The 15741-nt window shown below is 49.2% G+C and overlaps 1 protein-coding gene across 8 annotated transcripts in view; it reads left to right on the plus strand.

Annotated features, from left to right (window-relative positions):
• Positions 1-15741, plus strand: part of PRKN (parkin RBR E3 ubiquitin protein ligase) — a 1393119-nt gene that overhangs the window by 1216632 nt on the left and 160746 nt on the right. The gene's annotated exons all lie outside the window — the stretch shown is intronic.

Consider the following 15741-nt stretch of genomic DNA (forward strand, 5'->3'; position numbering starts at 1 on the left):
TTGCCAATTCCTTGAATTTGCAAATGGTCTAGGATTATACCTTATTTTCCTTTTCCCATCAGATTCATATCTTTGAACTGATATATAAGGAAATAGTTTTTAAAATTCTGAGCTAGGACCCTGGATTAAAAAAATTGCGATGTATTGATTTTGAGAAAAAAGAGCCATATTAAGGTTTTCGGCTTTAATTGCTTATGAAAATGTTTAAGACGTGCATTGCTATACCAGACTTCTAAACTTTTCTCCCAGTGTTCAGCCGACTCAGGAAAAACGTATCCATACCTCACAGATGCCTGTGGGTAGACAGGAGCGAGGGAGACAGAATTCATCAGTGATGTGTTAGTGACAGTTTGCCCAAGTATTTCAAGAAATGAAACGGATATTTGTATGGAAAACCTGAAACGTTATCGGGTCATAAAATCATTCTCAATAGCAATGAGCCAAACAGAAGTGCCTGTTAGGGCACAGAGTAAGAAACACGGAAAATGTTTGTTCTGAGAGGTCAAAATCAACAGACCTGGATGGCTTCTGAGATGAAACGGTGGCCGCAGGCTGGTGGGGGTGGGGAGGGCAGCATAACTCACACACAAAGAGGCGTGCTGAGCTATAGGTCGGAATACCAAATGCGGAGCGATCCCAATATTAACTTCCCTGCAGGCCAGAAAAGGAAGACAGTGTGTGTGTTTAGAAAGTGCTGTTGCCTCCTGAAGAGGAATGTTTCTTTTAAAATTGCAGCTTCAAGGGGAGCTCTGTGCAAGGACAGGCACTGGATAGCAGAGGCGCCCCCGGGCCTCATTTTGCCTGAGCGCCCGACGTCACCTTGGCATCAGCTGCCCGTACTTAGCAAGGCCTCCTATCCGCCAGGCGGTGCAGCTCTCAAAACCCAGGGCTGAGCCACAGACGGGAGGCCGTGGACGTCAGAAAACAATGAGATGCCAGTGTGCCGAAAGGGAAGGCAATGCCTCTGGATTAATAACTGTGATTGTATTAGGGTGAAAGCCCAACCATGTTTGCCACCCTCAGGAATTATGGAAAAGGAGCCACACTCTCGGGTCTTAGTCACCAGCGTTGGCTGTGTAATCTGCGCTGATTGTGTGTGGCCGAGCAGGCCGCCAGCTGCTGGGATGAGAATGCCAGGGAGTGGCTCCTTTCAAATTAGTTCCGGTCGTTTCTACCGAATGGCAAAGCCGTGTGCCCACTGCCTGCTGGTCGCCTCCCACTGCCCTGTGTCTGAAGCCAGGTTTTAAGATTTTCACGTCTTCCCGAGGTCGGGAGTTTTTTGGCCCGTTTTCTGTGTTCCGTGTCCACCTTGCTTTAGGGTTTTCTGCAGCTTTAGGTTTGGACATCTTGGTCTTCCATTTTTTTTTTAACTGTTGTAAGTAAGGTATGCATTTAAGTTCACAATCGTTTAGCAATGCATTGACTCGCTTCCGTGTCTTCGGGTTGAGAGTTGGGGGACCTCACCTGAAGCCAGAGAGCCATGTTCATGCTGTTGGACATTCAAGGCTGCTGCATTTTGGTTTTGTTCCAACCTTTTTCTGCTCTGTTGTTGGGGGAGGTGACTTGCTGGTTTGTGTACTCAATGTCTTGTGTCACATGACAAAAATTCCCTAATTTCAAGATTTTCCTAAACATTTAGCATCTCCAAGGGTCTCTGAGAGTCAAAAATCCCCACAAGTGGCCCCAGGTCTGTCCTGAAGTCATAGTCCGGCCCTGTGGTTCAGGGCACCCCGGCACACTCTTCCGTGAGGAACCCTGGAGACCGGTCCAGGTCTGGTCTCTGCACCAGGAGTGCTTGTCCTGAAGAAGTTGTCTTTAGGGCGCTGGGAACCCTTAAGAGCGGTGACGAGGTCCCCTCCGAAAGCTGAGTGCTGGGAAGCCTGCAGCTGCCTCGGCGGGCGGCTTGGTGGGCTGTCCGTGCAGTGAATCCTGAAGTTCACTGCTGGCCTTCCTCCTGGTTTTCCTTCACCTGTTCCGACTGCGTCTGCTTCCCTGTGGTGTGCGCGTCCTTGAGGCAAGCTTCCCACTTGCCTAGAATCACGGGGGGCGGTGGAAAGCCATTGTGTGAAAGAAATCACAGTGAGATGGGGTTTGTTCTTTACAGCAGCGCAGAGCCCAGGGCACAGCAGCTAGAAGACAACGAATCTCTCCCTCTTTGCTCTGACACCAGGGGCAGCCAGGGACGAAACGGGCTGCCTTGGGGTATGGGCATGGGGACCGCCTCTTCCCGTGCAGGTCGCTGGTGGCGCACTGTGGAAGAACGAGGTAGTCTGTAGCCCTAGATGTCTTTAACCACGGTAGTAGTTCCTGGGCTATGGTTTACAGGTTTCTTAGCTGTTTGTGCACCTACCTGTGCTGATTCTTTTTTTCTTGACTGTCAACAGACACAAAGTACAATGCTTACTATGTGGTTATGTGGGGAATGTCTGATGTTATTAGAAGGATCTTACAGTGCACAAAGGTCGAACGCCAAATTCCCCGCCGTCCGTGCAATGTAATAATTAAGTCTCAGGACCCCTTGTGAACAGCCCGTAGCCACAGGTTTGCAGAGCTGAGACACACCCTGTGTCAGACTCCAAGCTTGAGAGGGTTCCCACCCCTGGTCATTCGACCACCGTGTGCCTAGGTGGACCCAGCCATCCGTGACTGCCGCCGCCTGTGGTTTCCACCTGAACACGCAGACTTCAACATTTCACTGGCCTCGGGCCTCTTTCAGGCTGCCTTGTGCAAACCTATAGTAATGTCCTCTGGACATCAGTGCCCGCCCCAGCACCAGGCCCACCTGTCCCTCAGTAGCAATGTACATTGGCTAATAAACCAAGAGAAGGATTTCCATTTAAATTATAATGTCAGCCAATCCAGGAAAGACTTGACAGATGTATGGTGGCTACCACAAATGTACTGCCATTATAAAGAAGTATTTGGACAAATTCCCAGGATTCGAGTTGAAATGTTGCCACTGGTTCGTGCCTACATATTCCTGCCCTAAGATTTGCTGTGCTTGCCCTCAGTAACAAATGTTTTTTAGATTCAGCATTCATTAAATGAATAAAAAAAATGGTTCTTTCTTAAAAATGTAGAAATAATATAAATAAACTACCACATTTATTTTCCTGTGTTAACTGCAATTTACCATAGTGTTAGAATTGCTTTGCCGGCCTCAGCAGATACCTCTTCAAGGCATCTAAGTGTTTAAGCTCATTCACATTTTTGTATAATGCACAGGTGGTTTACCGGCACACATGGTACCTAATTCAGAACCCTAAAATAATATGTTCAAAGACCACACAAAATCAATCAGGAACCCAAAGTTAGTAGAAAAACCAGTTTACATGCCCTGTCAAAGGCTACATACGCGTCAGAGTAGAGAGTTTTGTACATTCTGATGTATCAAATGTCTTACCCTTAGAAGCACTGAGATTTCAGTTTTCTCTCAACACACAATATTTTTACATTGACAGAACTCAACAAAGATTGTACTGGGGATCCACTCGTCGGACCTCACCCTCCGCTAGCCCTTCATATCTTTCCTAATGCTCACAAAAGCATTCACTGTCTTCCTGAGAAATTCACAGTCTGCATTATCCTTTTGTCTGCCATTGTTGTTATTCATCAGAACTGTCTCACTTTTATGATCAGTGCAAAATGTTGATATGTTTAATACTGGAAAACAGCAATAAGATATGCACCATGTTATACTCACTGACCTGGGAGTGAATGCAGAAAGCGATGGCAATCGAATCTTGGGAGTTCTCCATAAATAAAGCATCTCCAGCCTCTTTGGTGTTGTCTTAGAAAATAATAATAATAATAATAATAATTTCTTAAAATTATACGTGAAGTTGGATAAAGAGTTTTCTGTTTTAAATTAGAAATCCAGGGACAAGAATTAACAACAACTGCAAACAAGCCAAAATAAAAAAAAAGCCCAAATGAAAACAGGAGACCTTCAGAAATCATAGCACTGACCGTAAGTGAAGAAAATGATATGACTTTTCTTGGGACCTGGAACAGCCACTCCCTCCATGAACGAAGCATCCGCTGCCCAGCGGCAGGTGTGTTGGGACGTCACGGGTGCTCCTCACGTGCAGAGCCGCCTTCCAATCCTTCCTAAGTTTGCCCTCTTGCACCGTTTTCCTTCAAGAGAGTCTCAAAAACCTGTGGCATGTTTTAAAGGCCCACGAAGCTTAGATCTGGTGTGGTGTAAGACCAACCTTGTGCAGACAAAGTTGTGCATGTGTGTATGTTTTTGTGGGAAGTAATAATTGTGGTAATTGCATTAACATGTCATTGAAGGTTTTGTGAAATGAGAGTCAGCCTCATTTTCACCTCTGCGTAGAGAAGGAATTGATGAAAATGACAGTGACTGATCTTTCACACAAAGAGGTAACTAGTTGGTGAGTTACAAACCTAAATGGACCAATAGATGTAGAGTCCTTTTTTCATTGTGGGGAGCTCAGAAAGAGACCACAAGCCAAGAGTCAATAATAAGAGGGGAAATGAAAGTGGTTCATTTTTCCTATTCTTTAAAGAGATGCTAGTTTATTTTTTATAAAAATGCATAATTTAATTAGATTTTGCCAAAACATTCTGAAAACTATATTGGGTCCTTTCTCTTTTTGCCTGTGGTTTATGCCGTGATGTTTTCAAGGAGACTGAGACGGACAGGTGATTTCATGGGAACTAAACGTGGGGGTGTGAGCATTAAGCTCCATGCTGTACGCAGACCTGGCTCACCTCGGTGCCTGGATGTTCCAGCACCAAACAATGGAGTCGTATATTTTTCATCTTTATTTTTTTTAAGGCAGAAAAAGAGTCAGAGATCCCATCACTGATTCATTCCCTGAGTGTGCACCAGGAAACTCAGTTCCAGTCTCCCACATGGATGGCAGAGACCCAACTCTATTAGCAGGAGGCCAGCATCAGGAAAAAGCAGGGCCTTAAATCCAGGCATTCAGGGGCTGGCGCCGTGGCCCACTTGGTTAATCCTCCACCTGAGGTGCCGCATCCCATATGGGCTCCAGGTTCTAGTCCCGGCTGCTCCTCTTCTAGTCCAGCTCTCTGCTGTGGCCCCGGAGGGCAGTGGAGGATGGCCCAAGTGTTTGGGCCCTGCACCCCATGGGAGACCAGGAGAAGCACCTGGCTCCTGGCTTTGGATCGGCGCAGTTCCGGCTGTAGCGGTCATTTGGGGGGTGAACCAATGGAAGGAAGACCTTTCTCTCTGTCTCTCTCTCTCACTGTCTATAACTCTACCTGTCAAATAAATTTAAAAAAAAATTTTTTTAAAGCCCAGGCAGACACTCTGATATGGACGCAGGCATCCCAAGCCGCATCTTGTGCTGTGCCAGGTGCCTACCGCAGAATGCTGTCTTGTTGATACACTCTTTTCTGATATGCAAGATGCTCTTTATCAGAAAGCTTTTAAAAAGGAAAGTGAATCTTACGAAATGTCAAAAAAAATGCACTCTATGTTTTTTTTGACGTGTGTCCAAAAATCTAATTTAAGCTCTAAGATTGGCTCGTTTGCAGATTGGAAATAAGTCTTGCTAGACTTGCTGCCTGTGAGACAGCTTGAAGTGCGAAGATGGAAAGCTTTGGAGAGTAATTATTTTAATTAAAGAAACGTTCGTAGATGTAGCAACAAGGTCTGCATCCTACCGCACAGGGAAACGCTTATCAGTTGGCAAATGTTCCCTAGAAAGCCGTCTGCGTACTTTCTAATCCAGTCCAGACCAGCGGCTGTCCTGTGTGTAGCTCATTTTTACTGAAATAAAGGGAGCTGTGAAATAATTACACTCTTCGGAAGTGATAAAAGAGATCTCTGTGAACAACATATTAGGAGACCGATTCCAGCTGAGTGGAGACCTCAGAACAGTCCAGAAAACAGCTGTCCACTCACAGCGCAGAGCCGTGTGCCTTTGTTGGATCTTGCCCTGACCCTGTGAGGGCCTTAGCTGTGCAGCAGCGCCGCCTCCAGGCACACTTGATGGTTTGCCTTCCCATGTAATGAGGCTGAAAATCCAATCCCTCCGCAATAAGGACCACATTCTCAGTGGCCTCAGGTGGCCAAGTGGCTTCTGCAATGGGCAGTGCACCGTCACTGCAAACGAAATTCTGCTGGGTAGCACTGGGCAGGAGAAAGACTGGGACCCCCGCCCGAGGAGTAGCGTCCACAAGCTCACTCTCCTGTGTCTCATGCAAGCGCTCTGACCCCCTCAGCTGTAACTCAGAGATGTGTTTTCCAGAGATCAAAGCCATTTCTGGCGTACAACAAAGCACTTGGCAAAGCAAGGATCCTACGAGGTAGCTTCCAAGGGACGTGAGTGGGAGTGGGGCTGGCGGCAGGGGACAGGAGGGAAGTAGAGGCCTGAGACCAGGTAGCTTGGAGACACAAGAGGCCAGATTAAACAGGTGTCTCTTCTTGTAGGACTTAGAGCTTTTGATCCGCAAACATGCCTTTCTCTTGGACAAGTAGAATACCGCAGGCAGCTTCCCACTGTCTGTAGAGCAAGAACCGCTCTTGGGTGGTGTGCTGTGTGAGACAGGTGCCTGGAGAGACAGCCTGGCCATCAGGTGTGTGGGGGACACTTCACGTGCTGGGTGGGTGCGTACCGCAGCGGCTGGAATCACAGCATCACAAGCGTTAGGCCCACAACATTCTCTCGTGGACGGACGATTCTCTTAATTGTGTGCTATACCTGACTCGAGTATCATTTTGAGAATACCTTTTTATAAAAAAATCTCTGTGTTTCTAAAACTGCTATTGGTGGATCTTTCTTGAGACTAAGGTCGGTTGGAGAAGATAGGCTGGAGTTTCATAGCTGTGCGTGATTAATAACTCACTTTCAAATGGTCTGGGTAACAGAGTGGGAAGGGTTTTAAAACTACCTGAACGGCCGGCGCCACAGCTCAATAGGCTAATCCTCCGCCTGCGGCGCGGGCACACTTGATTCTGTCCGGTTGCCCCTCTTCCAGGCCAGCTCTCTGCTGTGGCCAGGGAGTGCAGTGGAGGATGGCCCAAGTGCTTGGGCCCCTGTACCCCATGGGAAACCAGGAGAACCACCTGGCTCCTGGCTTCAGATCAGCGCAGTGAGCCGGCTGCAGCACGTTGGCCATGGCAGCCATTGGAGGGTGAACCAACGGCAAAGGAAGACCTTTCTCTCTGTCTCTCTCTCTCACTGTCCACTCTGTCTGTCAAAAAAAAAAAAAAAAACAACTTTCTGAATGCGTTCAGCCACTGTAGAAATGCTTCAGAATGCTGACACGAGCCTTCCGAACAGGTGCAGCCCGGCGGGAGCTGGCAGCTGGTGTGCGTCCCCCCACCTGGCACTGGGCAAGGTGCACCTCTCTCCCTCTCTCTCCCCCTTTGCAGCCCGGAGGCTGCTGGTGGCTCGGGACAGGAGCAGTAACGCTCTAGCTCGTGACAGAAATTGCTGTCAAAAATAATAAATAAATAAATAAATAAAGTGACTCTGACACTTTCTATTTCTTATGGGTGACTCAGAGTCAGCGAGCCTGGCCGACTGCCGATCCAGGGAGGGGAAGGACTGTCCCAGCGAAGAGACACAGTGGGGTCTGAGCAGGCAAGGGAATACTACTTACACAGAGCAATGGAATTCTGACACATGCTATGACACGGATGAGTGTGGAGAACATGATGCTGAGCGAACAAGAAACAGACACAACAAATACTCTGTGACTTCACTTATAGGAAGCATTTGGGATATGCAAATGAAGAGATAGGAAGTAGGACTGTAGGCTTACAGGGGCTGGGGCAGGGGATACGGAGGGAGGAATGTGGAACTAGGTATTGCTCAATGGGTACAAATGTTGTATTTGGGGTACAAAATATTTGGAAATAGACAGTGATGGTTATAAAATACTATGAATGTACTTGGTGCTATTCAATTGTACAGTTAAAATTGGTTAAATCGACAGATTTAATAGTATATACATTTTAGCACATAAAATATATAAATTTTTTTTTTTTTTTTGTGACAGGCAGAGGGGACAGTGAGAGAGAGAGAGAGAGAGAGAGAAAGGTCTTCCTTTGCCGTTGGTTCACCCTCCAATGCCCACCACGGCTGGTGCGCTATGGCTGGCGCACCGCACTGATCCGATGGCAGGAGCCAGGTGCTTCTCCTGGTCTCCCATGGGGTGCAGGGCCCAAGCACTTGGGCCATCCTCCACTGCACTCTTGGGCCATAGCAGAGAGCTGGCCTGGAAGAGGGGTAACCAGGACAGAATCTGGTGCCCCGACCAGGACTAGAACCCGGTGTGCCGGCTCCGCAAGGCGGAGGATTAGCCTAGTGAGCTGCGGCGCCGGCCCAAAGTCACTTTAAATTGCAAGCATGGCCTCAGTTCGTTAAAAATACCTTGACACAACTAACAAACGTGATTTAACACGAAAGCGTCCGCCCCAGCCCTGAGGCCCAGCCCCGTGCACCACCTGTGTGCTCAGTGTGCAAGCCCAGATGGGCCCTCAGCTCACCGGACTGCTCTGGGAATTGCTCAGGTCCCACCTGGAGCACTGACTGTCTATTCCCCTGCCTGTCAAGGTGGGCAGTGGCAACAAGAGCCGGTTGTTCCTCTGACCTTTCCGAAGACCTGACGTGTTCCCACTTCATTTTCGTCCAGATCAGGTTGTTTGAATCCCAGTGCTAGAAATGAGTCTGCTGTGAATACAAGTACCTCAACCCTCCGTCGGCATCCATAATGTTTTAGCTTCCCGTGTAGAGACCAGAACTCAGTCCTCCTACAGGAGAGAGGTCAGCAGGTGGCCGGAAGTGGAACAACTTGCAATGCAAGCCCAGAGTCCAGAAAAAGAAGGCCGGACGGAGCTCAGAAATGCATAGCGATTTTCTGGAAGGGATTCCAGAGAGCAGTCACAGCGGTCGTCTTGGGGAGAGGAAGTGGGGCTGGGGGACGAAGCTGTCACTTCTCGGCTGATGCTTGAGGCTCCTAAACGTGCGTGCAGGGTGCTTTTTCTGCTTTACAACTTGAGGGATCACCTGAGTTTATGAGCTAGTTTTTTTTTTCCTTAATGGTTTCCTGTATTAAAAAAAAAATAGTACTGTTACTTGCTAAAAATGAAAAGCAGTGTGCCCAGTAATGAAATGGGGTCAATTTGGAGCCACTTCAGACCTGGTGTTTGGCCTGTGGCAGAGGCCAAGGCCATGAGCACCAGGTCTGCAAAGCCAAGGTCACGTTCAGGAGGGCACAGGGCACGCAGGTGGCCCAGCCGGGCGGATCTTTCAAGCTTGTGATTTGCACAGGGCATGTTCCTGTCACAAACGGGAGTGGAGTCTGCTGGGAAATTTAATTTACGTTCTCAAAATAAGTTCTGTGAAGCGCATCACCAAAAGCATAGCGCGACTGGATGCACGCGGGTGAATTCGTTTTTGGGTTTAGTTTTTACACCACGTAAGTCGTTCTTAAGTCACAGGACGCTATGTCCCTCGGCTACCTGGCACTGTGTGCGTTTTCGGGGTCATGTGCTCAGCCCAGAGTGTGGGGTTTTCTGTTCATCGGGCTCCCCTGCAGGGGAGGTGGAGACGGCCTCACACAGGGCGCCCTGCCCAGCGTGTCCATCTAACGGAAGGACAGGGCAGCAGCCCACCTCGCTTTTCACTCCAACAGACACCTGCACAGGCAGCACCACGTAACAGAGCTGTGTTCAGTGAGAGTCAGACGGTGCAACGGGGCCGAGCGCAGGAGCATTGTGTCTTTCTCAGTCTGATCAATGGTTGGCTGCAAAAGGCCGCAGCCGTGAGCTCCTGGAGCACACAGGGCTATCACCCGGGCACAGATGAGTCACCTTTCTCCTCCGAGTAGAGGTCTCAGGGGTCTGCAGCACACTCAGGATCCAGGCAAATGCAGCCAACTTGCCAGTGGACCTCTTCAGCACCAGGAATGCATGAGGCCTGACAATGGAACCTCGAAGGACCCCTGCCCCCCGACAAATCTGCCCCAGCCCCAGCCTGATCGGAACTGCACCTGGCAGAACCACCCGGCCCGGCTGCACAGGACCGACCCGTCTGTCCATTTCCAAGTCTATATTGTGCATGGGACTTAGAAGGCAGATTTGTTTTTCCTTGTCCATTTTATTGATTTTTTTTTTTAAGGAAAAAGGCAAGAATAGAAGCCCCACGGGTAAGGCACAGGCCAAATGAATAAGCCTCGCCCCGTCTGCCTATTCCGGAGCCAGGGTCAGCAGGAGGGAAAGCAAGCAGAGGCCCTTTCAGAGAAAGGCAGCCCTCGCAGCTGCGCCCTGGGAAGTAATTTGCCAAGTGGCTCTGTTATTGCACTTCCAAAAGGAAAGCAATTTTCTTCCTCCTCTGTGCAGAGGCAGGCGCGGACGACGGCTCCTCTCCCCAGCCCACGCCACCCGTCACTCTCTTTAGAAACAACTAATATTGTTCCTGACATGCGTTCGTCCTCACAAAGCCCTGCTGGTCATTGTCCACTGTCCCGCGACAGTCTGGGAATTTAATGTCTTGTGATTTTCTTCCATTTCCTCTCCAGGTGTTAGTGTTAAACTGACAAGTCCCTCATCCAGGGGAAGTCTCTGAGCTGCCCCCACGGCCGCCTATGCAGATGGACCCACTCTGCTTGCAGAATGGTGCCCCTCCCTGAACAATGCTTACGCATGTGACGCATAGGAGTATTTGCAGCCTTTCTCTCTAAGAACCTGAGGTGGTGTTCTGTTTTTAAGATTTATTTGCTGGAGAAGCAGAATTAGAGAGGGAGACACATACAGAGAGAGAGAGAGAGAGAGAGAGAGAGAGAGAATCTTCCATCCATTGGCTCACTCCCCAGATTTCCTCAATAGCCAAATCTGGGTCAGGCCAAAGCCAGGAACCTGGCACTCCATGCAGGTCTCCCGTGCAGGTACAGGGCCCAAGGACGTGGACCATATTCTGCTTTCCCAGGTGCATTAGCAGGGAGCTGGATCAGAAGTGGCCCAGCTGGGACTCAAACCAACACCCATATGGGATGCCAGCGTTGCAAGCGGCGCCTTAACCTGTTACGCCTCTATGCCAGCCCCAAGGTATGTTCTTTATCTGTGTCAGCCTACCCGTAGGTACTGCCTGGCCTTTTGGCTTTTTTTGGAGGACATTTTAAAAGAGACCTTGAGCCCAGTAAACCAAAGGCGGAAGTAAGATGGGACTGTGCACACCGGATTTTTAAAGAATGGGAAGGGCTTAGAATGGCGCCACCTAGAGGAGCAGCGGCCCAGTTATTTGTCACAGGAACGTTTCACCTGTACAGGAAGAGTGGACATCAGAGCCACAGTCAGAAGAAATAAACCCGAATCAAAGGGAGCTTTTCTTCCCTCACACAGCAGGCCTCTATTGTGTCATTGCAAAGAGCAGAGGCGCTTGATCAATAGGAAGGTGAAAGATAGGATTAAGGAGATAAGATCTTTGTTATACTAAATCTATCGACCCACGCACCTGCTTCCCGCAGTGGGCTGGGGGAACCTGCTCCACGTTGTGAATGGATCAGAGGTTTTTAAAAGGTTTCCCGACAGGTGTTGAGACGCTGGGTTGCTGTGTCTATTTTTAGTTTGCTGTTCTGAAAAAGCCAAAGATTGTTTTTAGCCGATCTCGGAAAAAGCAGTGAACTTGGAAAGGAAGCATGACTTAGACGACGTGATTGCTGGGCAGGCTTTCCATATTCCAAGCATCATCGATACGTCAAATTGCACGGAGTGTGAACAGAACCACGGGGCTGGAGCCTCCCCTGTAAGCCCTTCACCCTCCTGTCCCAACCCCGCTGCTGGCCACCAGGGGGCAGGGCAGCCACTGTTGGCACCTGCGTGGGCACAGCCAGGCGCAGTCCCTGGGAGGAGATGCCCCTCCTGACATCCTGCCCTCCCCCGCTTTCTCTTGCTAACAAGGCAGTGATTGTCTGTCTGTCCATCTTCCTAAGTGTCCACCTCTTTGGCAGGAGGCCCCTTCCTGGCTCAGTAGTGAGTTGTCCAGGCCAAGTCAGACTAATACCCTGGTCCTTGCTGGTGGTCAGTTGGGCAGATCCAGGTGCCCCATACTTGGTGACACCAGAGTTAAGCAGCTCAAAAGCCACAGTGATGCTGGGCTGCCCACTGCAGACCAAAGCACTAGCACTAGCCGCTGTGTTTCTGTTTAAGCCAGCTTGATGGAGGCTGTTTGTCCAGCCAGAATCTGTTACATATAACAGTCATTCCTGTCTCTCTGTATTGACCAAAGGAATTCACCAATAGCTTTGAGCAGACAACAAAAAGAGGTACTTGATGAGGGTGTTTTTGTGGTAGACAAATCACCGTCAGGTTCTATCCCAGAATAGTTCTGTATCTTCCACAGCTGTAATCAGCAATAAAGAAAAAAATTATCTTTTTCTTCCTCCCTGGCTAACTGGACTGGGCGTCCTCCATTCTGCCCCTCGTACATGTCTGTGACCGTGACCAGAACAGCAGAGGCTCATGTAGATGGAAGCTTAATTCTTCCCCCACAAGCTGGGATGGCCGCCCAGCTCCACAGTCTCTCCTTGGCCTCACCTGTGTGGGACAGGTGACTCAGCATCACGCCCACCTTCCAACCAGGACAAAGGGGGAAGAGGGAAGATTTTCTCACTCTCTTCAAAGCTTGCTCCAGCTAGCTCAATGCTTTATTCAGATCCCATCTGAGAAAAACGGCACCAATGACTGGCAATTTTTTTTCTGGGTGCCATGTACCCAGTGAAAATTGCTCCCCCGAGGGAAAGTGCCTCTGTGTGGCTGAGGACAGTCTCCACGAAGCTGGTGTCTCCTGTCTCTCCTTCAGTCCTCACTCAGGTACGGCCCATCTTCTCTCCAGACTTAGAGTTTAGTACTTTCAAGTAGGTAGGAATTCCTCTGCGTAGCTTGCACCTGCTTTTATATTTCTAACAACAGTGAGTATTTGCTTGGTGATCTTTTTTTAAACAATAAATGCTCTCACCTTCTACATTCCCAGGCATGAAAAATTAGTCCTCCAACTGTTGGCAATGCCTACAGTTGTACATCTGTCCCTTCTCAAAAGGTGTTGCCTCGTAACCTCCTGGATGTACACAGATAAATGGATCCAGCGTGCACTGTTGTCACCTTACACGGAATCATCGAAGTACGAGTCTAGGAAATTCTCTGGGCGCCCTGATGTTTTTCACCTGCTGGTCATTCTGTTCTCGTTTTATGATGCATGGCTTAGCCATGGAGAACCACACGTCGTGCCCATCAATGCTCTTAGAGTACAAACTGAATACAATAGTCCACGTGGCACTCAGAGTCACACTGGCTCCTGATTGGCATTTCAGACACAAGTCCTAGGACTCTTAGCTTTTATTCTTTAACCACAATCACTAGAAGTCGGGCCGTTTTCCACAAGGGGCAGAAATTCGATATATCTTTCCTTATGCTTAAAATAAAGCCATAACACAAGAGAAAGTCACTCATTTGTTCTGCATACATTAATTGTCCCTATGTAGGTGACATGACCGTGTGCTACAGCAGAACACAAAGGGGATGGCACAGCCACAACACTCAAGAAATCCACGGTCCCAGGGAAGACTGGGCAGATGCCTGAATGGCCTCTCTGCCAAGCAGCATTACTCATGCAATAAGGCCCCATGGAGCTCAGAACCATCAGGGCTTCCCACCCAGGTCCCCGTCGCCTTCACCAGGCTGACGCTGCCCCGTGCACACGTTCCCTCCGGTCCGCTTGCAAGGTCCTGGTGGTGAACAGGGATACCTCCATTCTCTGTGATTTGCAGGGTAAGTTCTAAGGCCAGGGCAAATGTTGGGACCTAGGAATTCAGATTCAGATGCCGGTGAGGGCTGTGTATAGAGAGAGATGTTGCCCTGCAGGTAGTTGGAAATAGGAGACTGAAATTTCAGGTGAAGATGTGAGAGCGGAGGTTGGAAAGGTACCTGGCGAAGCTCTTCAGGAGCTGGTCTGTTCTCTGCAGAAGAGCAGGGCAGGGCAGCCGTGTTTTCAAAGATGCGAGAAGACTCACAGGGCTCACCCCAGCCGAGACAGGGCAGCCCCAGTGTCTGCTGGGCTCCAGGAGGCAGAAGGAAGTGGAAAGGCAATACCTCTCCCAAGTATGATTTCCAAACCCAGGCGCCTGCTCCAAAAGACGATACTCAGACTCACACGATAAGGCCCTTTCCCTGGACAACTTGGAGCTGGTCTGGGGGGTTATGCTTTTGGTAATGAACCAAACACATGAGTCTTCGAACAATTTCTGAGCTTATCCTAAGCCTTCCTTTGGTCTGAGACCTCAGGGCCCCTCAGTGTGCACCAGACCTCCTCTTCCCTCTGCCCTCCAGGAATTCCCCAGGAAGGATCTGAGAAGTGCCAACCCCAGTGATGGCACTTTTTTTTTTTAAATGCTTCTTGCGTAAAACACTTTTGCTGCTCTTTTGTTTTCATAGCTACTCAAGAAGTTTCACTGCTCGAAGAAGCAAGATAATGGTCCTCTATCGTTTCTTATCCTCCGTGTAAAAGGAACTGGCCCCGCGGGATTGACAGAAAGACATTAGCAAATGATCTTTTCCTTTGTCATCAGAATGGAAGCAATGAGAGTTCCGCTCCTAAACACGTTGGGGAATATTAACCCATTCAGTAGTCTCTTCTGAGATGCAGTCTCCTGCACCAGCAGTTTAGAAGAACGTCTCTTGTACAGAGGCAGGGGAAGGACAGACAGACTCTTCCCATCTTTTGGTTCACTCTCCAAATGCCCACAGCGGCCAGAGCTGGGCCACGGCCAAAGCCAGCATCCAGGAACTCAGTGTAGGTCTCCCACGTGGGTGGCAGAAACCTAAAGTGCTCGAGCCAACCCTGCTGCCTCCCGGGAGCTGCGTTAGTGGGAAGCTGGCGTCAGAGGCCAGAGCCAGGAACAAACGCAGGGACTCCAGCGTGGGATGCAGACTACCCACCAGGCTAAAGGCTTGCTCCTGATGCTTCTTACTTTAGAAAATACTTTCTGTGCCTTATTTTGTAGAAGGTAATTTACAAGCAGGGCAGCTGCCTCGATGACGTCAGTGGGTAATATTTGATTCAAATATGGAGGCCGTGATATTTTGTTACCTGAAACTGTAACAGTGTGTTCAGGAAGAATCCGGCCGTCTCTGTTCTGCATGGTGAGGTCCTAAGTAAGTTCGTCCACCTCCCCTCTGCCTCTGTTTCCAGAGCCGCTGACTGAGGGCTCCGCCTGTGAGACTAGGCTTCCTTGCTCGCTGTTGCCAGTGTCACCGGAGCCGACGGGCAAGTGTGTGGCTTGCCTCACCAATCTTGTGAACCGGCTGCTCACCACAGCAGGGACAGAGCCATCTGCCATAGCCTGGGTCAATATCCCATCCTTGTCTTTCCACTTTTCCTATATGACTTAAATGATCACTCATCAGATAAGTTGTTGGGTGGTGGCACCCTAGCAGGAAATCACCTAAACTAATTTTTTAAGATTTATTTATTTATTTGAAATGCAGATTTACAGAGAGAGAAAGAGAGAGAGAGAAAGGGAGATCTTCCATCCACTGCTTCACTCACCGGATGACCACAATGACCAGGGTCTCCCATGTGGGTAGCATCGGCCCAAACACTTGGACCACTCTCCACTGCTTTTTCTAGGACATTAGCAGGGCGCTAGATCAGAAAGGAAGCAGCCAGAACTCGAACCAGCATCAGTGCCCATACAGAATGCCGGCATTGCGGGTAGTAGCTTTGCCCACTGTGCCACAGTGCC

The sequence above is a fragment of the Oryctolagus cuniculus genome, chromosome 5 (genome assembly GCF_051225735.1).
Source record: "Oryctolagus cuniculus isolate XC-2025 breed Fujian yellow rabbit chromosome 5, ASM5122573v1, whole genome shotgun sequence".
NCBI classification, from domain to species: Eukaryota; Metazoa; Chordata; class Mammalia; order Lagomorpha; family Leporidae; genus Oryctolagus; species Oryctolagus cuniculus.